Source organism: Hyperolius riggenbachi, chromosome 4 (assembly GCF_040937935.1).
Source record: "Hyperolius riggenbachi isolate aHypRig1 chromosome 4, aHypRig1.pri, whole genome shotgun sequence".
Lineage (NCBI taxonomy): Eukaryota > Metazoa > Chordata > Amphibia > Anura > Hyperoliidae > Hyperolius > Hyperolius riggenbachi.
The window spans coordinates 6,152,443-6,180,285 of record NC_090649.1 but is presented as its reverse complement, the minus strand read 5'-3'; positions in this window follow the sequence as shown (position 1 = coordinate 6,180,285).

Genomic DNA, 27,843 nt, shown 5'->3' with positions numbered 1-27,843 from the left:
ACACAGTCTATTCTATGGAGCTGAGCTCCCCATCAGACAGAAATCTTACCCCCTTCCATGTAGTATGAGAGCCACACCTACACAGTCTATTCTATGGAGCTGAACTCCCCATCAGACAGAAATCTTACCCTCTTCCATGTAGTATGAGAGCCACACCTACACAGTCTATTCTATGGAGCTGCACTCCCCATCAGACAGAAATCTTACCCCCTTCCATGTAGTATGAGAGCCACACCTACACAGTCTATTCTATGGAGCTGCACTCCCCATCAGACAGAAATCTCACCCCCTTCCATGTAGTATGAGAGCCACACCTACACAGTCTATTCTATGGAGCTGCACTCCCCATCAGACAGAAATCTTACCCCCTTCCATGTAGTATGAGAGCCACACCTACACAGTCTATTCTATGGAGCTGCACTCCCCATCAGACAGAAATCTTACCCCCTTCCATGTAGTATGAGAGCCATACCTACACAGTCTATTCTATGGAGCTGCACTCCCCATCAGATAGAAATCTTACCACCCTTCATGTAGTATGAGAGCCACACCTACACAGTCTATTCTATGGAGCTGCACTCCCCATCAGACAGAAATCTTTGCAAGATGCTGAACACAAGATGCTGTACACATTCAACAGATCAGTATCTGCAAAAGATCTGTTCCTGCAAAAGATCCGTTCCTGCAAAATGCATTCATAGTCTATGATATCTGCAGATCATCATACACACCTTGTTTAACAGACATTCATCTGCAGATCAGATCCACTAGGATGGATTTTCAGATCTGCAGATGATTGTCTAATCTGCAGATGAATGTCAGTTAAACAAGGTGAGTATGATGATCTGCAGATCTCATAGACTATCATTGCAATTTGCAGGAACGGATCTTTGGCAGGAACAGATCTTTTACAGATACTGATCTTTTGTGTCTGTACAGCATCTGTGTGTGCAGCATCTTGCAAAGATTTTTTTCTGATGTGGAGTTCAGCTCCATAGAATAGACTGTGTAGAGTATGGCTCTCATACTACATGGAAGGGGGTAACATTGGTCTGTGATTGTTCATTTTCAAAAGACTATGGTCTGATATGTGTATGTGGCCTTAGACATGCTAACTAGGGTGCTAAGTAGTTAGTACATGCAAACTTAGCACAGTAGTTAACACATGCAAACTACTTAGCACCATAGTTACTACATGCAAACTACTTAGCACCATAGTTAGTACATGCAAACTTAGCACAGTAGTTAACACATGCAAACTACTTAGCACCATAGTTACTACATGCAAACTACTTAGCACCGTAGTTAGCACATGCAAACTTAGCACAGTAGTTAGCACATGCAAACTAGTTAGCACCATGCTAACTAGGGTGCTAAGTAGTTTGCATGTGCTAACTACGGTGCTAAGTAGTTTGCATGTACTAACTATGGTGCTAAGTAGTTTGCATGTAGTAACTACTTAGCACGTGCAAAGCATGTTAGCGCATGCAAAGTGGCTTTTCACTGGCATGCTAACACTTAGCACCCTTTTGTGAATCAAGCCCACTGTGGTTTTTAAGAGAATCAATTTTAACTATGCAAAGAAAAATAGTTTTAAACTGTCATTTTTTTTTTAGTTTCAAAAAACACTTTTTTTTGTATGCTTAAAATCGATTTTCTCAAAAACTACCAGGTTTTCTTTTTAAACATTTTTATATGTAGGAATTTTGGTGTCGCTACCATGTCTGGGGCCTTTGCTATTCACTGCCAAAGTGGGCACGAAATTACGCGGAACTTATGTGAAATTTTAGGCAAAATTACGAATCACTATAAGAAATACATTAAATTTACAAATCGTAATTACATATAAGCGTAAATGTAAAAATGTACGCAAAATTTTGAGTAATCACAAAATCATTACTGTTTTTCACCCATATCCATGATGGTCTCTTCTACCTCTGAGGTGGCCAATGGATAGTAATGTACTGAATATCACATTTTTGGGTTCGCAAATTTTAAATGTGAATCTCTGCAAAATTTTGCCAATCTGTGAATCTTCATAGACTTCAATGGACAGCAGAATTTTAAAACCTACAAAGGCTGTTTCTGGCCACAAAAGTGATGGAAGAGTTGTTTCAAGGGGTCTAACACCTGGACTGTGGCATGCCGGAGGGGGGGCATGCCGGAGGGGGATCCATGCCAAAAGTCCCACTAAAAATTACAGAGTTGGCGCAAAGTCAAGTTTTAATCACATTACATTCTTAAACTGGTGGAATAAAGTGCTTTAAAGAGACTCTGTAACATTAAAAATCTCCCCTGGGGGGTACTCACCTAGGGTGGGGGAAGCCTCCGGATCCTAATGAGGCTTCCCACGCCGTCCTCTGTCCCACGGGGGTCTCGCCGCAGCCCTCCGAACAGCCGGCGACTGTGCCGACTGTCAGTTCAATATTTACCTTTGCTGGCTCCAGCGGGGCGCTGTGGCGACTTTCTGCACGGAAATAGACGGAAATACCCGATCTCCGTCGGGTCCGCTCTACTGCGCAGGCGCCGGAAACTTGCGCCTGCGCAGTAGAGCAGACCCGACGGTGATCGGGTATTTCCACCTACTTCGGCGCCGAGAGGCATCAGAGCGCCTGGGCAGGAGCCAGGAAGGTAAATATTGCGTCACAGCTGTACGGAGGGCTACAGCGAGACCCCCGAGGGACGCAGGACGGCGTGGGAAGCCTCATTAGGATCCTGAGGCTTCCCCCACCCGAGGTGAGTACCCCCCAGGGGCCGTTTTGTCGTTACAGTTCCTCTTTAACCTCCTTAGCGGTAACCCCGTGCTGGACACGGGGTAAGCCGACTCGGAGGATATCTCAGGCACTGGTGGGGCGATTTTCATTCTGCAAATTGCTGTACGCGCAGCTAGCAGTTTGCTAGCCACGCGTGCAGCTTAATTGCCACATCCGCGTGGTGATCGGCCGCACGCAGCGGCGGAAGAGGGCTCCCCCCCGCCAACACCCTGCGCAGCCCTGACCAATCACTCCCGGGCAGCGCAAAGGGCTGGATCGGGTGCGCCTGACGTCAGGACGTCGGCTGACATCCATGACGTCATTCCGATCGTTGCCATGGCAACAGGAGAAGCCAAACAGGAGATCGCGTTCTATACGCAATCTCCTGTTTGCTGTTGTTGCCGGCGGTGATCGGACTAGAGGGACACATGCGCTCTCCAGTGGTGTTTCATGTAGCTACCACTCGGGTAGCTACATGAAACAAAAAAAAAATTACAAAAAAAGTGTAATGCAGCCTCCTTGGTGAAAAAATTGAACCGCCAAGAAGGTTAAAACATCCGGTGTGTGTACATGTTAAACAGATAGTGTAAGGGTTATGCCCACTTCACACTGACAGACAAAACGCCACATTTAACGCACCGCAGTCCGCAAAAAAAAAACCCAAGGATCTTTAGTGATTACATCAGGTAAGCATATCTTTGTTTCTGCTAGTTGACATCCAGGACATAAATGTTAGTCCTTTCGGCGCCAATTTCTGTGTAGTGGTGTGTAGTGGCCGCCATGCTGGTGAGAGTGCAAGCGATTGTGATTTTCCAGACTCTATGGTCAGGCTGGGATAGTTCAATGGCAGTTAAGTGACCAAAAAAACATTGATTATGCACTGAGGTCTTATACAAGGGGCAGTAGTGGGTGCTACAGTAGATGCCAGTAGTGGTGTGAAGGACTATTGGGTTATGGTCGGTGCACTACTAGGACCAGCAGACCTGTCTCTTACAGCACTGAGGATTTACACAGGAGGCAGTAGTGGATACTAGATGCCAGTAGTGGGGTGAAAGATTATTGGATTATGGTTGGTGCACTACTAGGACCAGCAGACCCATCTCCTACAGCACTGAGGATTTACACAGGGGCCAGTGGATATCAGATGCCAGTAGTGGTGTGAAGGTGGGGTGTGGTCATTGCACTACTAGGACCAGCAGACCCATCTCCTACAGCACTGAGGATTTACACAGGGGCCAGTGGATATCAGATGCCAGTAGTGGTGTGAAGGTGGGGTGTGGTCATTGCACTACTAGGACCAGCATACCTGTCGCCAACAGCTAACTTGTGCACTGGCCACAGAAGAGCAATACACTAACAAGAAAAGCAATGTATCAGTCCCGGGCCGCTGCCTTAAATGCCCATTGAACCTTCACTTCTTGAGCCTACTTATTGTGTACTGTTTTGTTCAAAAAGCTGATAATTGACTATGTACCTGTACTTGTATTCCCTTTTCTTCATAATTGAAATAAAAATAGTGTTACCAAAAAAGAAAAGCAATGTATCAGCCCTAATAAGGGCTTAGATGTTAAGGACAATGTGGTTATTGTGGTAGCAGCAAAAATCTGCACTAAGGACAGAAAACAGAGACCTAACTAATGCTTTCCCTGTCAGCAGCACACTCTCCCTGAGCTCACCAACACTGCAGCCACAGAATGAATCCAATATGGCTGCCGTCCTGGCGCTGGAGTTTTTACAGGGGGGGGGGGGAGGGGGTCCAGGAGGGAGTGCTAGCTGATTGGCAGCCATGTGTCTGCTGACTGTGAGGTAAGGAGTCAAAGTTTAGCTCAATGATGATGTATAGGGGGCGGATGGAATACCCCATGTACTCGCCTGAGGTGGCGATTGCGAATACTCAATCTTGATGGCGAATTATTCACCTGGTGAATACTTCAGCCTTTCTCTACTAATGGAGTGTTGTGCACTGTATTTTGCCTCTCTACAGTAAGTCAACAATCGGAGCTCCCAGCGGACGCTGCCTGCCAACTCCTTCAAAGCACAGACACGCCCTAACAACCATTTGTGTGGGGGTTGGTGGCAGCACAGGGAACTGTGACAGAACTGATGACCCTTCACATGGAGGAAGAGGGAATTATGGTTGCTTCTCTTTTCCACAAGTGTCACCATATTGCAAAGAGGGGGGAATGTAGTTTGTAGAAATATTACATTAAATCCATACATATGAACCCTTCCTATAGCCACAATTCCAGTCACATTATCTCCTGTGTGTAGCCACATCAGCCAAATCCCGGTCTCATCAACCTCATTCAAAAATAGTATCTCCTGTTTAACCACTTGTGGACCATCGGCTTACACAACCCCCCCCCCCCCCCCCACCCCCACCCTAGTGACCAGACTATTTTTTACAATTTAGGGCTCTGTAGCTTTAACCACTTCATCCTTCAGTCGTTTTTCACCTTATGCATCCGAACAATTTTCACCTCCCATTCATTGGCCAATAACTTGATCACTACTTGTCAAATGAATTGATCTATATCTTGTTTGTTTGTTTTCCACCCCCAATTAGGCTTTCTTTGGGTGATACATTTTGCTAAGAATTATTTTTTTGCAAATGCATTTTAACAGGAATATTAAGAAAAAAGAATGAAACAAAATCATTATTTCTCAGTTTTCAGCCATTATAGCTTTAAAATAATACATGCTACCATAATTAAAACCCACATATTGTATTTGCCCATTTATCCCGGTTATTACACCATTTAAATTATGTCCCTATCACAATGTATGGCACCAATATTTTATTTGGAAATAAAGGTGCATTTTTTTTAGTTTTGCGTCCACCACTATTTACAAGCTTATAATTTAAGGTAGAATGAAAATTACCGGCACCATCCATAATTATAATGCTCTTTTATTGGATCAAAGATATTGTGTAGCCATCCAGCAACATTTCGGAGTGGACCTCCTTTCTCAAGCAAGACTAAACACAAACTAACATGTCCATTTTCATCTAAACATTTATATACACCCATGTATAGTAGACAGCCAATCATGGACAGCAAAACAAACTGTCCAATCAAACCGGTCTATCTTACACACCGACCTGATAGAGAACTGACCTGCTGTCTATCTATTGGTCGCTATTTCTCTCCCCTCCTCTCCTCCTCACGTCATAGTGTGTACGGTGTCCCCATTGCCCGGAACCTGCGCACAGTCACACTCCCGCAGCATCACCCAGTCCCGCCTTCGGCAGACCTGATGGGGAACTGCGACGATTAGACAGTTTGTTTTGCTGTCCGTGGTTGGCTGTCTACTATACATGGGTGTATATCAACGTTTAGATGTAAATAGACATGAAAGGAGGTCAACTCCGAAACGTTGCTGGATGGCTACACAATATCTTTGATCCAATAAAAGAGCATTATAATTATGGATGGTGCCGGTCATTTTCATTCTACCTGGACACTTCTGCAGTGCTGGCAGATAGACCGAGGCACATCCACCTGGAAGCAAGGAAGGGTGCTACACTGCTTACAATTACAAGCTTATAATTTAACAAATATTAGTTGTATAACCTCTTCATATGCATATTTAAAAAGTTCAGACCCTTAGGTAACTATTTATGTTTTTTTTTATTGTGTTTTTTTTTTTTTAGTTAAACATTTTATTTGGGTATTTTTGGGATGTGGGAAGTAAACAGTTAATTTTAAATGTAATTTATTGTGTCTTTTTGCATTAAAAATATATGTGCATATAGTTTTACTATTTGGCTACAAGATGGCCACAGTGAGTTTTTGTTTCTCTATCCTGTGAGCGAGCACGCTCGCTCACGGAAACTACGAGGATGTGAAAAGAAGCCGTCAGTTTTTCTATCAGGGACTTAGGTCGAAAAATGGGAACAATATTCCATTCATTGATCTCTGGGCTACCGGGGGGCAGCACGGGAGCGCGCTGGCGTGCGCACAATCGCATGCGGGAGCTCGCGGACGTACACAGCAGCCATTTGGATGTGAAAGTCACGCCCAAAATGCAAAAATAGTTAAGAGCTTGCTCCAGAGCCATACTACTGAGCACACAAGTGACACCCCCTCTTCCCCCTTTAGCCCACCAACAGAGCTTTCTGTTGGTGGGCTCTGGTCGCTGCTGAGATGTTTGTTTATTTTTTTTATTTGTTCATTTGTATGTTTTTTTATTAATACATTTTTATGTCTTTCTGTTTATTTTTTTTTTCCACCTCCCTCCCCCCCACCCAATCCCAGCGATCCTCTCTCATAGGCATCAGCCTATGCAGGAGATCCTTATAGGTGCATCGGGTGCGCCATTTTCATCGCACCACGATGCAACGTTTGTCGCGCACCACGCTATGCAGGTGCAAAGTTTTGCGTGTGGGACTTTGCGCACGATGTAAATTTAGTAACCCTAGCACCCTAGTTATCATGCCCAAAGTCTTTAGGCGTGCTAACTGGGTTAGAACCGTTTACTGAATCAAGCCCGAAGTCAACAGTGTGTACGAGACCTGTCTGTGTGGCTTTATTTAAATGTTTTATAACATGGTGCTAAATAGCTGAGCTTTCTAGCAATGGAAACACATGCTTTATGCCGCAATACAACTTAATTTCTGCTTCTTTCTTCTTCATTCCAGCGCTGACAACATGTGAAAAGGAACGTCAGAATGCCAAGGGGATAATTGTGCCCGGAATCTATATTCCTGATTGTGATGAATTTGGCCACTACAGTGCCTTGCAGTGCTGGAACAGTACTGGACGTTGCTGGTGTGTGGACTGTTATGGAACATACATTAATGGTACAAACACTCCACGTGGAAAGAAAAAGCCGAATTGTAAATGTAATGGTAAGACGTGGAGCTCAGACATCTCTGAATAAGCCGGTGATTGATGTGTTTGTAGATTAATAGCTATAGACCCCCCTGTTTGTAGCCACCAGGGGTGCTCGCCAGAGATCGCAAATTTGAATCTACCCGTGATCATGGGTTGTGTTTCATGGTTCCCGAACTCGAATTCGAAGATCGATACTGATCTCGCAATCGAATGTATCCGGATTAGGAATGGTCGCTGGATTCCTACAATTCCGCGATTTGGTGATTCCGGTTTTGATATGATGGAATGGAATTGCTGTAGCTCTAAATCCCCACCAAACTGATTTCTGCCTAATAACAAGTATTTTTTCTTCTCCCTTCCTCCCTCCCTCCTTCCGGAGGGAGGAGGGTCTCGTCTTCCAGGGAATTGTAGTATTTCAAAAGCCAGCTTACATACCTTGGACGGAAATTGAACCCAGGTCTGAGTGCATGGTAGGTAGTTCTCTTCACCACTATACCACCACCAACACTACATGCTGAAGCCAGCCTAGCATGTACCATTATGATATATCCAAGAGAAAAATGAGCTTGCTTAAGGATTTGTAGCATGTCAAAAGCCAACTCACAATGCCCCCTCTCTGTAGCCACATCACCCTCATTCCAGTGCTCGGTTGGTTGCTATCCTAACCATTATACCACCAACACAACACACTACAATACTACATGCTGAAGCCAGCCTAGCATGTACAAATCCTTAAGCAACCTAACCCTAACCTGTCTGTAGACACATCACCCTCATTCCAGCCACAGTGCCCCATGTCTGTAGCCACACCCCCTCATTCCAGCCACAGTGCCCCCTGACTGTAGCCACACTCTCTCATTCCAGCCACAGTGCCCCCTGTCTGTAGCCACATCACCCTGATTCCAGCCACAGTGCCCCCTGTCTGTAGCCACATCACCCTCATTCCAGCCACAGTGCCCCCTGTCTGTAGTCACATCACCCTCATTCCAGCCATAGAGATGTTGCAAACCTCCGATTTTCGATTCGCAAACCACGTTTGCAAACTTACGCGGAAGGTTTGGTTTGCGCGAACTTCTGCGAACCGCAATAGACTTCAATGTGGACTTTGAAAACTGAAAACACTCATGCTGACCAGAAAAGTGATGGAAATCATGTTTCAAGGGGTCTAACACCTGGAGAGGGGCATGGCGGAGTGGGATACATGCCAAAAGTCCCGGGGAAAAATCTGGATTTGATGCAAAGCAGTGTTTTAAGGGCAGAAATCACATTGAATGCTAAATTGCAGGCCTAACGTGCTTTTAAACATCTTGCATGTGTATACATCAATCAGGTAGTGTAATTAGAGTACTGCTTCACACTGACACACCAAACTCACAGTTTAACGCACTGCTAACAGTTGTTTGCGTAGTGATGACTGTGCTGGACTAGTGCGCAACATGGCCAGAGTCCAGGCCATGGCGGTTTTCCAGCCCATATGGTCGCCGGGCTGTGGTAGCTCAATGATAGAACAACAGTGACTGTCCAGCTGATCAAATTTGGTCTGACCACAATGAAGATACGACCTTATTATCTTTGGTGTGCCACCCCCACCCGAGACACTCATATAGCCGGCGGTCATTGCTTCATTGTGATAGGCAAGCCCCTTCACCGCAGCAAGGTAATGATCACGAAGGGGAATGGGCGCATGTACATGTCTTTTGTTTTGATGTTGCAGCCGCCCGCAGTGCAGCCAGAAAAATAAGACAGGCATGTAAACGCACCAGAAAAATTAGTATAGCGGCCGCTGCTAGCAGCGGCCTTAAAAATTCAGGAATCCGCCTGGAGTCCTGGACCCTGTTGGTGGTGGCGGAGAAGGCAAGTGGCCTGCAGGCAGAGATGCTGTGTGTGGGGACTGACTTAGTCTTGGGGCAGGCAGTAGCCATCTGGGATCCATGCCTCATTCCTTTTGATAAAGGTGAGGTACTGAACACTTTTGTGACTTAGGCAACTTCTCTGCTCAGTGACAATGCCTCCAGCTGCAATGAAGGTCCTTTCTGACAGGACGCTTGTGGCAGGGCAAGAGAGAAGTTGGATGGCAAGTTGGACAGCTCTGGCCACAGGTCAAGCCTGCGCACCCAGTAGTCCAAGGGTTCATCGTCGCTGCTCGCAGTGTCTACATCCACAGTTAAGGCCAGGTAGTTGGCTACCTGCCGGTCCAGGTGGTGGTGGAGGGTGGATCCAGAAGGGCTACGGCGAGGCATTGGACTAAAGAATGTCCGCTTGTCCTACATCACCATGAGATCGCTGGAGCGTCCTCTCCTTGCCTGCGTGGACATGGGATGAGGAGGATTACTGGCAGTGGTACCTTTATTGCATTGTGCTGTCACATCACCCTTAAACGCATTGTAAAGCATCATTGCCAGCTTGTTCTGCCAGTGCTGCATCCTTTCCGCCTTCTGTTGAGTTGGTAACAGGTTCGCTACTTTGTGCCTGTACCGAGGGTCTAGTAGCATGGCCACCCAGTACAGGTCATTCCCCTTGAGTTTTTTTATACGGGAGGTCCCTCAACAGGCTGGACAACATGAAAGAGGCCATCTGCACAAAGTCGGATCCAAACTTACTATCCATCTCCTCTTGCTCTTCCTCATTGATGTTATGTAAGTCCTCTTCCTCCCCCCAGCCACGAACAGTGCCACGGGAACGTGGAGCAGCACAAGCCCCCTGTGACGGCTGCTGTGGTTGTTCTTCTGCCGCCGCCTCTTCCTCCTCCACAGAAACACCTTCCTCATCATCCGAGTCTAACTCCTCTTCTTCTCCACACGACTCCTTTTCTACCTCCTCCTCCCCCCTCTGTGCTGCCGCAGGTGTTGAGGAAACATCTGGTTCAGAAGAAAATTGCTCCCATGACTCCTCCTGCCATAACGGTTCCTGGTCACGCTCTGCCACAGCTGTATCCACCACTCTACGCACGGCACGCTCTAGGAAGTAAGCGTAGGGGATCAAGTCGCTGATGGTGCCTTCAGCGCGATTCACCAGGTTGGTCACCTCCTCAAACGGCCGCATAAGCCTGCATGCATTTCGCATCAGTGTTCAGTTGTTGGGCCACAACATCCCCATCTTCCCAGATTGTGTCCTTCTACTGTAATTGTACAGGTACTGGATGACGGCTTTCTCCTGGTCTAGCAGGCGAGAAAACATGAGCAGGGTGGAATTCCAGCGAGTGGGGCTATCGCATATCAAGCATCTCACTGGCAAGTTGTTTCTCCGCTGAATGTCTGCAAAGCGTGCCATGGCCGTGTAAGACCGCCTGAAATGCCCACACAACTTCCTGGCCTGCTTCAGGACATCCTCTAAGCCTGGGTAATTTGACACAAATCTTTGCACGACCAGATTCAGCACATGTGCCATGCAGGGTACATGTGTCAGCTTTCCCAAATTCAAAGCGGAAAGGAGATTGCTGCGATTGTCACACACCACGTTGCCGATCTCCAGCTGGTGCGGGGTCAGCCATTGCTCCACCTCTTTGTTAAGAGCAGCCAGGAGAGCTGGTCCAGTGTGACTTTCCTCTTTGAGGCAAGACATGTCTAAGATGGCGTGACACCGTCGTACCTGGCATGCAGCGTAGGCTCTGGGGAGATGGGGCTGTGTAGCTGGAGAGGAGGAGATGGCAGCACCACTAGAGTTGAACTGCCACTCAGGCAAGGAGGAGGAGGAATATGACAGTGAAGAGGATGTAGCAGGAGGAGAAGGAGAGGAGGTGGCAGGAGGCCTGCCTGCAAGCTGTGGAGGTGTCACAAGTTGGTCCGCTGCGCAGCCACGTACTGCCTGCTTGCCATAGTTCACCAGGTTGACCCAATGGGCTGTGTACATAATTTAGTGGCCCTGCCCGTGCTTAGCAGACCAGGCATCCGTGGTCAGGTGGACCCTTGACCCAACGCTCTTCACCAGAGATGACACCACTTGCCTCTCAACTTCATGGTACAGTTTGGGTATGGCCTTTTTTGAAAAATAATTGCGGCCTGGTATCTTCCACTGTGGTGTCCCAATGGCCACAAATTTACTGAAGGCCTCAGAGTCCACCAGCTTTTATGGTAATAGCTGGCGAGCTAATAGTTCCGCCACACCAGCTGTCAGATGCCGGGCAAGAGGGTGACTGGCAGAAATTGGCTTTTTCCACTCAAAGATTTCCTTCACGGTCACCTGGCTGCTGTGGGCAGAGGAGCAGGAACAGCTCAAGGGCAGAGGCGGTGTGGAGGAGGGTGGCTGTGATGGTGCAAAGGAGAAAGCGGCTGAAGACGCTGCACCTGAAGGAGGAAGAGGAGGCGGAGGGTGGCTTGTCTTTTGTGTGCTGCTTTTCCTCAGGTGTTCTTCCTATTGCTGTTTGTGCCTTTTCTCCAGGTGCCTTCGTAAGGCACTTGTCCCTACGTGAGTGTTGGCCTTTCCACGGCTCAATTTTTAGAGGCAGAGACAACAGATGGCTTTGCTCCGATCTGAGACACACATGTAGTAGCGCTGGTGGCTGTGGGAGATGAGGTGTTCTATGTTAAATAGTCAACCACATTCTTACAATCTTGGGAAGTGATGGCACGTGCCTTCTTCTGAGCACTGTACTTTGGGCCAGGGCAAAATCACATCAACACGACCTCACACAGACCTGCCGGTGCCTGGTGGCCTTCCTCTGGGTCTGCCTCTACCTCTTCTTCTACCTGGTTTGTTCATTTTGTCCATCTCGGGGGGATGCTAGGTATATGCAGTGAGGTGGGTTCAATGAACACAACAGCTAGGTATATGCAGTGAGGTGGGTTCACTCAACACAAAAGGTAGTTAGATGCAGTGAGGTGGGTTCACTGAACACAAAAGGTAGTTAGATGCAGTGAGGTGGGTTCACTCAACACAACAGCTAGGTATATGCAGTGAGGTGGGTTCACTCAACACAACATCTAGGTATATGCAGTGAGGTGGGTTCACTCAACACAAAAGGTAGTTAGATGCAGTGAGGTGGGTTCACTGAACACAAAAGGTAGTTAGATGCAGTGAGGTGGGTTCACTCAACACAACAGCTAGGTATATGCAGTGAGGTGGGTTCACTCAACACAACAGCTAGGTATATGCAGTGAGGTGGGTTCACTCAACCCAACAGCTAGGTATATGCAGTGAGGTGGGTGGTTCACTCAACACAACAGCTAGGTATATGCAGTGAGGTGGGATCACTCAACACAATGGTAGTTAGATGCAGTGAGGTGGGTTCACTCAACACAAAAGGTAGTTAGATGCAGTGAGATGGGTTCACTCAACACAAAAGGTAGTTAGATGCAGTGAGGTGGGTTCACTCAACACAACAGCAAGGTATATGCAGTGAGGTGGGTTCACTCAACACAAAAGTTAGTTAGATGCAGTGAGGTGGGTTCACTCAACAAAAAAGGTAGTTAGATGCAGTGAGGTGGGTTCACTGAACACAAAAGGTAGTTAGATGCAGTGAGGTGGATTCACTCAAAACAACAGCTAGGTATATGCAGTGAGGTGGGTTCACTCAACACAAAAGGTAGTTAGATGCAGTGAGGTGGGTTCATTTAACACAAAAGGTAGTTAGATGCAGTGAGGTGGGTTCACTCAACACAACAGCTAGGTATATGCAGTGAGATGGGTTCACTCAACACAACAGCTAGCTCTATGCAGTGAGGTGGGTGGTTCACTCAACACAACAGCTAGGTATATGCAGTGAGGTGGGGTCACTCAACACAAAAGGTAGTTAGATGCAGTGAGGTGGGTTAACTGAACACAAAAGGTAGTTAGATGCAGTGAGGTGGGTTCACTCAACACAACAGCTAGGTATATGCAGTGAGGTGGGTTCACTCAACACAACAGCTAGGTATATGCAGTGAGGTGGGTTCACTCAACACAACAGCTAGGTATATGCAGTGAGGTGGGTGGTTCACTCAACACAACAGCTAGGTATATGCAGTGAGGTGGGTTCACTCAACACAATGGTAGTTAGATGCAGTGAGGTGGGTTCACTCAACACAAAAGGTAGTTAGATGCAGTGAGATGGGTTCACTCAACACAAAAGGTAGTTAGATGCAGTGAGGTGGGTTCACTCAACACAACAGCAAGGTATATGCAGTGAGGTGGGTTCACTCAACACAAAAGTTAGTTAGATGCAGTGAGGTGGGTTCACTCAACAAAAAAGGTAGTTAGATGCAGTGAGGTGGGTTCACTGAACACAAAAGGTAGTTAGATGCAGTGAGGTGGGTTCACTCAACACAAAAGGTAGTTAGATGCAGTGAGGTGGGTTCACTCAACACAAAAGGTAGTTAGATGCAGTGAGGTGGGTTAACTGAACACAAAAGGTAGTTAGATGCAGTGAGGTGGGTTCACTCAACACAACAGCTAGGTATATGCAGTGAGGTGGGTTCACTCAACACAATAGTAGTTAGATGCAGTGAGGTGGTGTGAGAAAACGCGGAGAGCCACCGCAAGTACTCAGAGTGAGGCGGCTGATTCCGCGTCTAGCATGGCATCTGGAGTGTTTAGGCACGCATCCACTAGCGGGGCGGAATGCGGAGAAACCGCCGCATGCCCAGCGGTCAAAGCGGCGGAATCTGCGTCCGACGCGGCAGTCGGTACGCATAGGCCTACTACTGACACAGTGGCTGAGCGCGGGGAAACCGCCGCATGCTCGGTAGGCGGTGCGGCTGGCCCCACGCTCGAACAGGCTGACACATTTTAAAACATGTCTAGTGTGGCTGGGACTGATAGTCCACACAGGTTAAGAAGGACGCGCGCGCGCGCGGAAAGGCAGAGCTTACATGACATTCAGAGGAGAGTCAGCTGACCAGGCTGGTCAGCTGACAAATCCATCTGTTCTCATTGATCCAGCACTTAGGGGAGGCGCTGGGAAGTGCTGGTGTATATTTACTGGGTGCTGGCCATTCCTCTGGTGTCTGGCGTTGCGATCACTACGTGGTAGCACTCAGACCTTGTCAGTATCTGTGTTTATTAGACCAGTTTCCAAGGTGTTGATGGCCAAGGATCTCACACCTTAGTCTAGGAAGTCTGTTATTATCTGTATTATATTCTAGATCAGTTTCCAAGGTGTTGATGGCCAAGGATCTCACACCTTAGTCTAGGAAGTCTGTTATTATCTATATTATATTCTAGATCAGTTTCCAAGGTGTTGACGACCAAGGAACTCACACCTTAGCTTAGGCATTGTTGATTATTTGTTATGACCTTCTGCTTTCCTGACCATTCTTCTGATCTCTGATTTTGTACCTTTGTCATTCTGATACTCTGTTGCCAAAACTCGTCTAGTCTCTGGATTCTGCATCTGCCTCCTGTCTCTGTACTTTATCTGTCCATGTGTTAACGACCTGGCTTGTCCGACCTCGAGAACTATCTCTCCTGTTAGGAGATAGCTCGCAGATCTGTCAGTGGCACTTCTCCATTGGTGTCACTCACGTTCTGTCCTTCCCACTCTCTGTCTGACTCCTCCCCGTGGAGAGTCCAGACTGCGGAAGGAACCAGTTGCCGAGCAGTATTCCTATCTGCTCTTGCACCTGTCTTCCAGGTGCGGTCCTCAAAGTATTACTGTTGCACCAAAACACTCTTATCACTTAGGTGTCCAGAGGTTAGAGATATATCTGATTATCGGTGATACTGCAGATCATCAATAATCTGGTATATATCTGCATTCTCGGTTATACTGCAGATCACCGGTAATCAGATCCTCTCTGTGTTACACCGATCGTTACAGGTGAGTTCACTCAACAGAAAAGGTAATTAGATGCAGTGAGGTGGGTTCACTCAACACAACAGCTAGGTATATGCAGTGAGGTGGGTTCACTCAACACAACAGCTAAGTATATGCAGTGAGGTGGGTTCACTCAACACAACAGCTAAGTATATGCAGTGAGGTGGGTTCACTCAACACAACAGCTAGGTATATGCAGTGAGGTGGGTTCACTCAACACAACAGCTAGGTATATGCAGTGAGGTGGGTTCACTCAACACAACAGCTAGGTATATGCAGTGAGGTGGGTTCACTCAACACAAAAGGTAGTTAGATGCAGTGAGGTGGGTTCACTCAATACAAAAAGTAGTTAGATGCAGTGAGGTGAGTTCACTCAACACAACAGCTAGGTATATGCTTTAAAGTAAAAAAAAAACAGGTTGCGCTGGGATTGTGCAATCCTGTATAATAATACCAGTAATTTAATATGTATCTGAAATCAGAGCATATATCACTTATAGGTTCACAAAAATGTACTTTATTTTAATTTAATCAAAACCTCTTATTTCATAAGTATAATGTGCAACCTCTAGGCAACATATAATTCAAAATATAAAAACACATATATATATTGAATGCCCAATTGTCAAAAGCATCACATAGTACTTCCACATACGTTCTCTCACTCGTACTCAGACCATCCAGTGTGTGCAAAAAGTATATATATATATATTTGTTAAAAGGGGGGGGGGATGAAAAATTGGGGATAAAAGATTGGGTACCAAATTTGGTCAGGTGAGGAAAAAAAGTTGCTGCTGATTTGTTCCGGTAAGTAGGCTAGATAGACTAATGTTTCCTTGTATCAGTTATAAGAGTAGAGATATAGTTATTACTCAAAATTGTTCAAAGTTAATAGTTCTACTGTACTGAAGCGTAATAGCTAGCGTGGTAAGTCCTCTAATGAATTTATCTCCGGAAAAAGAAGTTTCACATACCGGTGTCCTGTGTTTGTAGCTTCGTATGTACTCACGTTCCTAGTTGGATACTGGGTGTTAATTCGGGGAACAGTAAATTCGGGCGCCTGAGGCAAGTGGACAAATCGGGCGCCGCCATTCACTCCCATAATAAATATCGTTTAATGGGCGCCCGACAGGAAAAAAAGGGGGCCGGAGAAAAATAACGTTTAATAAGCGGCGCCCGGAGACTTTTACTGTTTTATAACTGCTTCTCATGATTACACATTATTTTATGATTTATAATTTTTTAAACATTATTTTTAAACGAAAAACAGTACAATCTTTTTTAAAACATTATTTTTAAACGAAAAACAGCACAATATTTTTTCACACGTTATTAATGCTTATCACAGGGGGGTCTTAGGTTTAGGCACCACCAGGGGGGTCTTAGGTTTAGGCATCAACAGGGGGGTCTTAGGTTTAGGCACCACCAGGGGAGTCTTAGGTTTAGGCACCACCAGGGGAGTCTTAGGTTTAGGCACCATCAGGGGAGTCTTAGGTTTAGGCACCATCAGGGGAGTCTTAGGTTTAGGCACCAACACGGGGGTCTAGGGGTTAGGGGTAGGTACAGGGAGGGTTACTTACTATTTTTTTTTAAACGTTATTATACGTTTCACTTTTTAAACGGAAGATTAACGTTTTCACAATTGCCAATTTCATGCACATTATTTAATGATTTATAACTTTAAAAAACATTATTTTTAAACGAAATATAGTACATTATATTTTTTAAACGTTATCCATGTTTATCGTTTAAAACCCGGCGCCCTTTTTTCCCAGCGCCCCTTTTTAACGTACGCGTTAATTCGGTCCACAGGTCAGAGCTCCGGCCGGCAGCTCGATGGCCTGTGTTGGTAATATCAGCTCGCTCTTCCGTATAGTTCCACTATACGCTTCAATGACGGAGAGTAGTGCTTCCGGGTGGCGGCTGGTTCACTTCCTGGTGACGTCACCTGCGTCTCACGGTTGATGTTGCTGGGTTGCTTGGTTACCGCTGTTGTGCGGTTGTTGTCTAAAGGCCTAATTAGATTCCTCCAAGCACTCGTAGCATCAGTGCTATTGCAACTCTTAGCGTGGGGTGCAGAAAAGATGTAGGCTGACGCATTTCAATGGTCTCGGCCGCCTTTCTCAAAGCCAATCTTTTTGTGAGCCACCCGCCATGATGCTGATATAGGTTCCTAATCCCTCCTCTCATATTGAGGGTGGTTTCTGGGTCCTAAAGTGAGGGTTGTTCCGTTGGGTCCTTCATTACATAAAATACAAGGCGTATCTTTGCAAGTTCTATACTGTCCTCCATATATAGAAGGTTCTAAGTCAAATAGATATATATATATATATATATGTAGATTAGTTGATACATAATTGGATGAAGATAAAAGGATATATGTTCTTTATCATAATAAAAACTGGCAAAAGTAAGCCAGTATGTAAAATCGATAAGACAAATCGATAAAAGATCGATCAAAAAGATATATATATAAAAAAAGATATATATAAAAAAGGGGGGGGGATATATAAAAAAGAGATATATGTAAAAAAAGGGGGGATATATGTATAAAAATATAAATATAAGATAATATATACATAAAAAGATATAAGGAAATTAAGAGCACCAACAAAATACAATTAAAACAACCTAACAAAGATGGAAATAAAAGCACTAAAATAATTACAGAATAACAACAACCAGTTAACCATCCGCCCAGCAGACAAAGGAGGTCAGGATACAGAGGATTATGAAAAAGAGGCCATGAGACTCCTGAGAGATCATAATACATACATCAAACTAAACGGAGACCCTGGCAGAACATAGGAAAAAGAACTGAAGGTACTGACTGAAGAGTCCTACATTAAAGGTATTTTAGAAAAGAATGAATTTGAATTCATCAACATCAAATTCCCAAGGACCCCAATCATGTACCATCTTCCAAAGATACATAAAACCATGGAGAACCCCCCAGGGAGACCAATTATATCAAGGATTGGTTCTTGCACATCAAACCTCTCCAAATATGTGGATACATTCCTACAACCATATGTACAAACAACACCAGCCTTCTTGGAAGACACCCGACATGTTATCAATATACTGAGGGAAGTGAACTGGGAAGAAGGTTGGATTCTTGGGACTTTCGACATTACATCATTATATACAATAATCAACCATGAGGCAGGATTGGAATCTGTACAACATTTCCTGGAATTGGATAAAACTTTACCAGAGGAACAACAAGAATTTATATTGGACTCTATCTGGTTCATTTTAACACACAATAACTTCACCTATAATGAGGACCACTTCCTGCAAGTGAGCGGGACAGCCATGGGGACCAGGTTCGCACCGGGGTATGCAAATTTATTTATGGCCCATTGGGAGTTCCACCACATATTCGGTGTGGGGGGCCCCGGGGACAACCTGGTCCTCTGGCGTAGATTTATAGATGACATCTTGTTTATCTGGAAAGGTGACACTGATTCACTAGAGGAGTTCAAAGCTCGCATTAAAACGAACAACTTGGGACTGACCTTCACAGGAGAGAAAAGCTCTAAAAGTATACACTTTTTAGATTTGGAAATATACATTGAAAACAACACCATAAAAACAAGAACCTACAGTAAACCCACAGATGTGAACGGTTATATATTGACAACAAGTTGACACTTCCCTCCCTGGTTAGAAAACATCCCAAAGGGGCAGATGACAAGGATTCGAAGAAACTGTACAGAGATACATCAGTATGAGCAGGAGGCCATAAAACTTTCTGGGAAGTTTATAGAGAAGGGCTACCAGGAGAAAAATCTACAGAAAGTCATGCAAGACCTAGGAAAAGTAGATAGGGAAACCCTTTTGCAAAAGAAGACGAAGATACCAACAGAAGAACACCAGATGCGTATCAGCCTGGGATTTCACACACAAAACAATAAAACCCGGAATATAATAAAAAAACATTGGAATGTACTCAGGAAGGATACCATGTTACACACGATTATCCCAGAAAAACCGTCCTTTATATTTAGGAAGACGACCACAGTAGGCCTGAGAATAGCAACAGCTACCAATATAAGGAAGCACTCCAATAAATTTGGAGAGGGTTTTGTGAGGTGTGGCTGGCAGGTGTATAAACTGTAGAGGAACTAAAAGTTACAACAAAGTGGATAAAATTACTACAGGCAAGACCTCAGTGAAGATCAATGGACTTATCACCTGTGACACTAGGGGAGTGATTTATTGTATTGTGTGCCCATGTGACAAAATATATGAGGAAGGACAAAAAGACTGTTAAGGGATAGGATAGGGGAACATTTCAAAAACATGAAGAAGGGATGGGAGGGACATCCCTTATCGAGACACTATAAAGATAAACATAACTGCACAATTAAGGACACCAAATTTATGGGCCTGGAGATAGTGGATAGGGACCCCAGGGGAGGTGACTATATAGCCAGGATGCCCAGCAGAGAAAGCTACAGGATATTTACTCTAGACACTATGTCCCCTAGGGGATTGAATGCGGAATTCGAACTGTTTGGTTTTTTTATGATTGTGGTGGAATGAACCCCATCCAGTGTGGCAGACAATCCATGTGTGCAGGCATTTTTATTTAAATTATAAGATGTCTTGCATTGTTTTATGTCCAGACAGACCAGTACAAAATGCGTGTTTAGACATGGGCAAACCATGACACATAAGGGTAAATGTTATTATCATAATAATTTTCATTTTCACTCTTATTATATTTTTATGTATATATATATATATATATATATATATATATATATATATATATATATATATATATATATATATATATATATATATTATATTTTTTATACATATATCCCCCCCTTTTTTTACATATATCTCTTTTTTATATATCCCCCCCCCTTTTTTATATATATCTTTTTTTATATATATCTTTTTGATCGATCTTTTATCAATTTGTCTTATCGATTTTACATACTGGCTTACTTTTGCCAGTTTTTATTATGATAAAGAACATATATCCTTTTATCTTCATCCAATTATGTATCAACTAATCTACATATATATATATATATATCTATTTGACTTAGAACCTTCTATATATGGAGGACAATATAGAACTTGCAAAGATACGCCTTGTATTTTATGTAATGAAGGACCCAACGGAACAACCCTCACTTTAGGACCCAGAAACCACCCTCAATATGAGAGGAGGGATTAGGAACCTATATAAGCATCATGGCGGGTGGCTCACAAAAAGATTGGCTTTGAGAAAGGCGGCCGAGACCGTTGAAACGCGTCAGCCCACATCTTTTCTGCACCCCACGCTAAGAGTTGCAATAGCACTGATGCTACGAGTGCTTGGAGGAATCTAATTAGGCCTTTAGACAACAACCGCACAACAGCGGTAACCAAGCAACCCAGCAACATCAACCGTGAGACGCAGGTGACGTCACCAGGAAGTGAACCAGCCGCCACCCGGAAGCACTACTCTCCGTCATTGAAGCGTATAGTGGAACTATACGGAAGAGCGAGCTGATATTACCAACACAGGCCATCGAGCTGCCGGCCGGAGCTCTGACCTGTGGACCGAATTAACACCCAGTATCCAACTAGGAACGTGAGTACATACGAAGCTAAAAACACAGGACACCGGTATGTGAAACTTCTTTTTCCGGAGATAAATTCATTAGAGGACTTACCACGCTAGCTATTACGCTTTAGTACAGTAGAACTATTAACTTTGAACAATTTTGAGTAATAACTATATCTCTAGTCTTATAACTGATACAAGGAAACATTAGTCTATCTAGCCTACTTACCGGAACAAATCAGCAGGAACTTTTTTTCCTCACCTGACCAAATTTGGTACCCAATCTTTTATCCCCAATTTTTCATCCCCCCCCCCCCCTTTTTAACAAATATATATATACTTTTTGCACACACTGGATGGTCTGAGTACGAGTGAGAGAACGTATGTGGAAGTACTATGTGATGCTTTTGACAATTGGGCATTCAATATATATGTTACGGCCAGAACCCGAAGTGTGGCCACTTCTAGTTCTGGCCGGCCACTTCGGGTTCTGGCTGGCCAATGCGCGAAGTGGCCGCAGTGCAGCGGGCCAATGTTAGAAATGGAATGTTTCCTTTTAATATGAATGTAGTTTTCCTGGCCGTCTCTGGCCAAATGTAGCAAAAAAAACAACAGTTCGTTCATTGAATGAAATGAAGCCGCCCGGCTTCTGCTCCGCCTCCTCTCCTCCGCCCCTGCCTCTCTCTCTCTTCTCCCCGACACTGGCAGCGGGGGACATGCGTGTCCCCTCCAGAGTCGTTCGTAGCGGCAGGCAATCCTGTCGTTCGTCCCTGCAGAGCGGGTGCCGGCAGAAGCAATGTCTGCAGCCTCCCCGCTCTGCTTTCCTGGCGCCACGAACGACTCTCGGGGACACGCGTGTCCCCGCCGGCTGCCCGAAGAAGATAGAGAGAGAGAGAGAGAGAGAGGCAGGGGCGGAGGAGAGGAGGCGGAGCAGAAGCCGGGCGGCTTCATCTCATTCAATGAACAAACTGTTTTTTTTTTTTGCTACATTTGGCCAGAGACGGCCAGGAAAACTACATTCATATTAAAAGGAAACATTCCATTTCTAACATTGGCCGCTGCGCTGCGGCCACTTCACGCATTGGCCGGCCAGAACCCGAAGTGGCCGGCCAGAGCTAGAAGTGGCCACACTTCGGGTTCTGGCCGTAACATATATATGTGTTTTTATATTTTGAATTATATGTTGCCTAGAGGTTGCACATTATACTTATGAAATAAGAGGTTTTGATTAAATTAAAATAAAGTACATTTTTGTGAACCTATAAGTGATATATGCTCTGATTTCAGATACATATTAAATTACTGGTATTAATATACAGGATTACGCAATCCCAGCGCAACCTGTTTTTACTTTAAATCTTTAACCCTTCATGTGTGGCGAAGTGGGAGCCCACATTTAATTGGTTAGCAGCAGGTGAAACAGATATCATATAGGGAACCCATATAAGCGCCCTCCAACTTTCTTCAGCTAGGTATATGCAGTGAGGTGGGTTCACTCAACACAAAAGGTAGTTAGATGCAGTGAGGTGGGTTCACTGAACACAAAGGTAGGTATATGCAGTGATGAGGTGGGTTACCTAAACACAACAGGTACTAGTAGGTATATGCAGTACTGGGTATTACAATGTGCAGCTCCCTGTCACACACACAGGTAGTCACTAAATGTGCTGCTGGGCTGCTGGCAGTGGCACACACACAGTATGAATTATCAAGGCTGTCTATGCAACACAAGTGTCAGTTTGACACACAGAAGAAAAAAAAATCACAAGAACAGGATTAGCTCTGAAAAGAGCTGTTGAGGGGTGCTATTGAAGCAATAAGATTCAGCCAGAAGCAAGCTAACAAGCCAAGAACCTAACTAATCTTTTCCTAGGAGAAACAATCTGCAGCAGCTCGCCCTACTCTGACTATTGCAGGCACATGAGTGAGTGTAATGGCTGGTGGAGCCTGCCTTATATAAGGGGGGGGGGGGGGGGGGGCTCCAGGGCTTAGTGTAGCCTGAATGGCTACAATGTGCCTGCTGACTGTGATGAAGAGGGTCAAAGTTGACCCTCATAGAGCATTATGGGGCGAATCGAACTTCTGGGAAAGTTCGCCTTCGCCAGCGAAGGCGAACCACCCGAAGTTCGCCTGGAACCATTCACCGGCGAACCGTTCGGGCCATCTCTATCCAGCCACAGTGCCCCCTGTCTGTAGCCACATTACCCTCATTCCAGCCACAGTGCCCCCTGTCTGTAGCCACATCACCCTCATTCCAGCCACAGTGTCCCCTGTCTGTAGCCACATCACCCTCATTCCAGCCACAGTGCCCCCTGTCTGTAGCCACATCACCCTCATTCCAGCCACAGTGCCCCCTGTCTGTAATCACATCACCCTCATTCCAGCCACAGTGCCCCCTGTCTGTAGCCACATCACCCTTATTACAGCCACAGTGCCCCCTGTCTGTAGCCACATCATCCTTATTCCAGCCACAGTGCCCCCTGTCTGTAGCCACATCATCCTTATTCCAGCCACAGTGCCCCCTGTCTGTAGCCACATTACCCTCATTCCAGCCACACTGCCCCCTGTCTGTAGCCACATCACCCTCATTCCAGCCACAGTGCCCCCTGTCTGTAGCCACATCGCCCTCATTCCAGCCACAGTGCCCCCGTCTGTAGCCACATCACCCTCAATCCAGCCACAGTGCCCCCTGTCTGTAGTCACATCATTCCAGCCACAGTGCCCCCTGTCTGTAGCCACATCGCCCTCATTCCAGCCACAGTGCCCCCGTCTGTAGCCACATCACCCTCAATCCAGCCACAGTGCCCCCTGTCTGCTGCCACACCTCCCTCATTCCAGCCACAGTGCCCCCTGTCTGTAGCCACATAACCCCTTATTCCAGCCACAGTGCCCCCTGTCTGTAGCCACATCACCCTCATTCCAGCCACAGTGCCCCCTGTCTGTAGCCACATCACCCTCAATCCAGCCACAGTACCCCCTGTCTGTAGCCACACCTCCCTCATTCCAGCCACAGTGCCCCCTGTCTGTAGCCACCTCACCCTCATTCCAGCCACAGTGCCCCCTGTCTGTAGCCACATCACCCTCATTCCAGCCACAGTGCCCCCTGTCTGTAGCCACATCACCCTCATTCCAGCCACAGTGCCCCCTGTCTATAGCCACATCACCCTCATTCCAGCCACAGTGCCCCCTGTCTGTAGCCACATCCCCCTCATTCCAGCCACAGTGCCCCCTGTCTGTAGCCACATCACCCTCATTCCAGCCACAGCGCCCCCTGTCTGTAGCCACACCTCCCTCATTCCAGCCACAGTGCCCCCTGTCTGTAGCCACATCCCCCTCATTCCAGCCACAGTGCCCCCTGTCTATAGCCACATCACCCTCATTCCAGCCACAGTGCCCCCTGTCTATAGCCACATCACCCTCATTCCAGCCACAGTGCCCCCCGTCTGTAGCCACATCACCCTCATTCCAGCCATAGTGCCCCCTGTCTGTAGCCACATCACCCTCATTCCAGCCACAGTGCCCCCTGTATGTAGCCACATTACCCTCATTCCAGCCACAGTGCCCCCTGTCTGTAGCCACACCCCCCTCATTCCAGCCACAGTGCCCCCTGTCTGTAGCCACATCACCCTCATTCCAGTCACAGTGTCCCCTGTCTCTAGCCACATCACCCTCATTCCAGCCACAGTGCCCCCTGTCTGTAGCCACACCCCCCTCATTCCAGCCACAGTGCCCCCTGTCTGTAGCCACATCCCCCTCATTCCAGCCACAGTGCCCCCTGTCTGTAGCCACACCTCCCTCATTCCAGCCACAGTGCCCCCTGTCTGTAGCCACATCACCCTCATTCCAGCCACAGTGCCCCCTGTCTGTAGCCAAAATTGTGTTCACAGTTTCCCATAGACTTTATTGGAAGACAAGCGGCTGCCAACTTGAACAGTTAATAGCAAATCCCCATTACGGGCTAGAAACACCACATTTTCAGGGCATATGGAGGGGGACAGTGGCTACAAGAGGAAAACAATTGGTTTTTCTAGCATGAAAGGAGGCTTTGCTATTAACCGCTAAAGTCGGCGGCCATTTGCCTGCCATTGAAGTCTTGGAGATTTGCAAATTCTACAGATTATCAGATTTTTGCGGAGATTCAGATTTTCGAAATTTAGGAACCCGAAATGTTATATTCAGCCAATTACCAGTCATTATTTTGCATCGTAATTTGCAAGTACGACGCAAAATCATAATGCAAGATCTGGGAAAATGTGTGATTAATTTTTCATGTAAACGTAATTCACCTGTAATTTCATTTAACAAAAAAAAAAAAAAGACATAACTAGTTACCTAAGGGTCTAAACTTTTTAAATATGCATTTGGAGGGGGTATACTACGAACATTTTTTAAAATTATACGCTTGTAAATAGTGATGGATGCAAAACGGAAAAAATGCACCTTTATTTCCAAATAAAATATTGGCGCCATACATAGTTACATAGTTATTTTGGTTGAAAAAAGACATACGTCCATCGAGTTCAACCAGTACAAAGTACAACACCAGCCTGCTCCCTCACATATCCCTGTTGATCCAGAGGAAGGCGAAAAACCCCCCACAAGGCATGGTCCAATTAGCCCCAAAAGGGAAAAATTCCTTCTTGACTCCAGATGGCAATCAGATAAAATCCCTGGATCAACATCATTAGGCATAACCTAGTAATTGTAGCCATGGATGTCTTTCAATGCAAGGAAAGCATCTAAGCCCCCTTTAAATGCAGGTATAGAGTTTGCCATAATGACTTCCTGTGGCAATGCATTCCACATCTTAATCACTCTTACTGTAAAGAACCCTTTCCTAAATAAATGGCTAAAACGTTTTTCCTCCATGCGCAGCTCATGTCCTCTAGTCCTTTGAGAAGGCCTAGGGACAAAAAGCTCATCCGCCAAGCTATTATATTGCCCTCTGATGTATTTATACATGTTAATTAGATCTCCTCTAAGGCGTCTTTTCTCTAGACTAAATAAACCCAGTTTATCTAACCTTTCCTGGTAAGCGAGACCTTCCATCCCACGTATCAATTTTGTAGCTCGTCTCTGCACCTGCTCTAAAACTGCAATATCTTTTTTGTAATGTGGTGCCCAGAACTGAATTCCATATTCCAGATGTGGCCTTACTAGAGAGTTAAACAGGGGCAATATTATGCTAGCATCTCGAGTTTTTATTTCCCTTTTAATGCATCCCAAAATTTTGTTCGCTTTAGCTGCAGCGGCTTGGCATTGAGTACGATTATTTAACTTGTTGTCGATGAGTACTCCTAAGTCCTTCTCCAAGTTTGATGTCCCCAACTGTATCCCATTTATTTTGTATGGTGCTAGACCATTGGTACGACCAAAATGCATGACTTTACATTTGTCAACATTGAACTTCATCTGCCATGTATGTGCCCATATAGCCATCCTATCCAGATCCTGTTGCAATATGACACTATCTTCCTGAGAGTTGATGATTCTGCACAATTTTGTATCATCTGCAAAAATAGCAACATTGCTCACTACTGCATCTACTAGGTCATTAATAAATAAATTGAAGAGCACTGGACCCAGTACAGACCCCTGTGGGACCCCACTGCTAACAGTCTCCCATTTTGAGTACGATCCATTGACCACAACTCTTTGTTTTCTGTCCATTAGCCAGTTCCCTATCCATGCACACAAACTCTTCCCCAGTCCTTGCATACTCAACTTTTGCACCAGACTTCTGTGGGGAACAGTGTCGAAGGCCTTTGCAAAGTCCAAGTATATCACATCTACAGCATTCCCAATATCCATATTAGCATTCACTACCTCATAAAAGCTGAGCATGTTAGTCAAACAGGACCTGTCTTTAGTAAACCCATGTTGATGCTGAGAAATAAGATTATTTTCTACTATGAAGTAATGTATAGCATCTCTTAGTAACCCCTCAAATAGTTTGCATACAACTGATGTTAAGCTTACAGGTCTATAATTTCCTGGATCAGATTTTTTGCCCTTCTTAAATAATGGTAAAACGTGGGCTGTACGCCAATCCACTGGGACTCTGCCAGTTGCAAGAGAGTCACAAAAGATAAGATAAAGGGGCTTAGCTATAACTGAACTTAATTCTCTTAGGACCCCAGGATGCATGCCATCCGGGCCAGGTGCCTTGTCTATTTTTAATTTATTTAGTCTTGCCTTTACTTCTTCCTGCGTTAAGTATTTAATATTACAGTTAGAAGATTGAGACTCTTCCGCCTCTGTAATTTGCAACAGTGCTGTTTCCTTTGTGAAGACAGAAGCAAAAAAAGCATTTAATAACTCTGCCTTACCTTGGTCATCCACCATTGAGTTCCCATCCTCATCCTTTAGGATTCCTATACAGTCAACCTTTCTTTTTTTAGAGTTGATGTACTTGTAAAACTTTTTTGGGTTAGATTTGATATCCCTAGCGATTTGATTTTCAGCTTCAATCTTTGCCAGCCTAATTTCTTTTTTACAATTTTTATTGCACTCCTTATAATTGCTTAATGCAGCCTCGGCCCCCTCCTGTTTTAGGACCTTATAGGCATTCCTTTTCCTCTTCATTTTATCCCTAACCTTTCTATTCATCCATAGAGGCCATTTTTTTTATTCCTAGACATTTTGTTTCCATATGGGATATACATACTACAATATTGATTGAGAATAAGTTTAAATGCTTGCCATTTCCCTTCAGTGTCCTCCCCTTGTAGTACATTATCCCAGTTCACCAAACTTAGTGCCTGCCTAATTTGATTGAACTTTGCTTTTCTAAAATTCATAGTTTTAGTGGTCCCGCTGCCTCGTGGCCTATCAGTCACCAGATCAAACGTTATCATGTTGTGATCACTATTTCCCAAATGTTCTTGAACCTGCACATGTGATACATTATCTGGTCTATTAGAAATGATCAGATCCAGTAACGCATTCCCC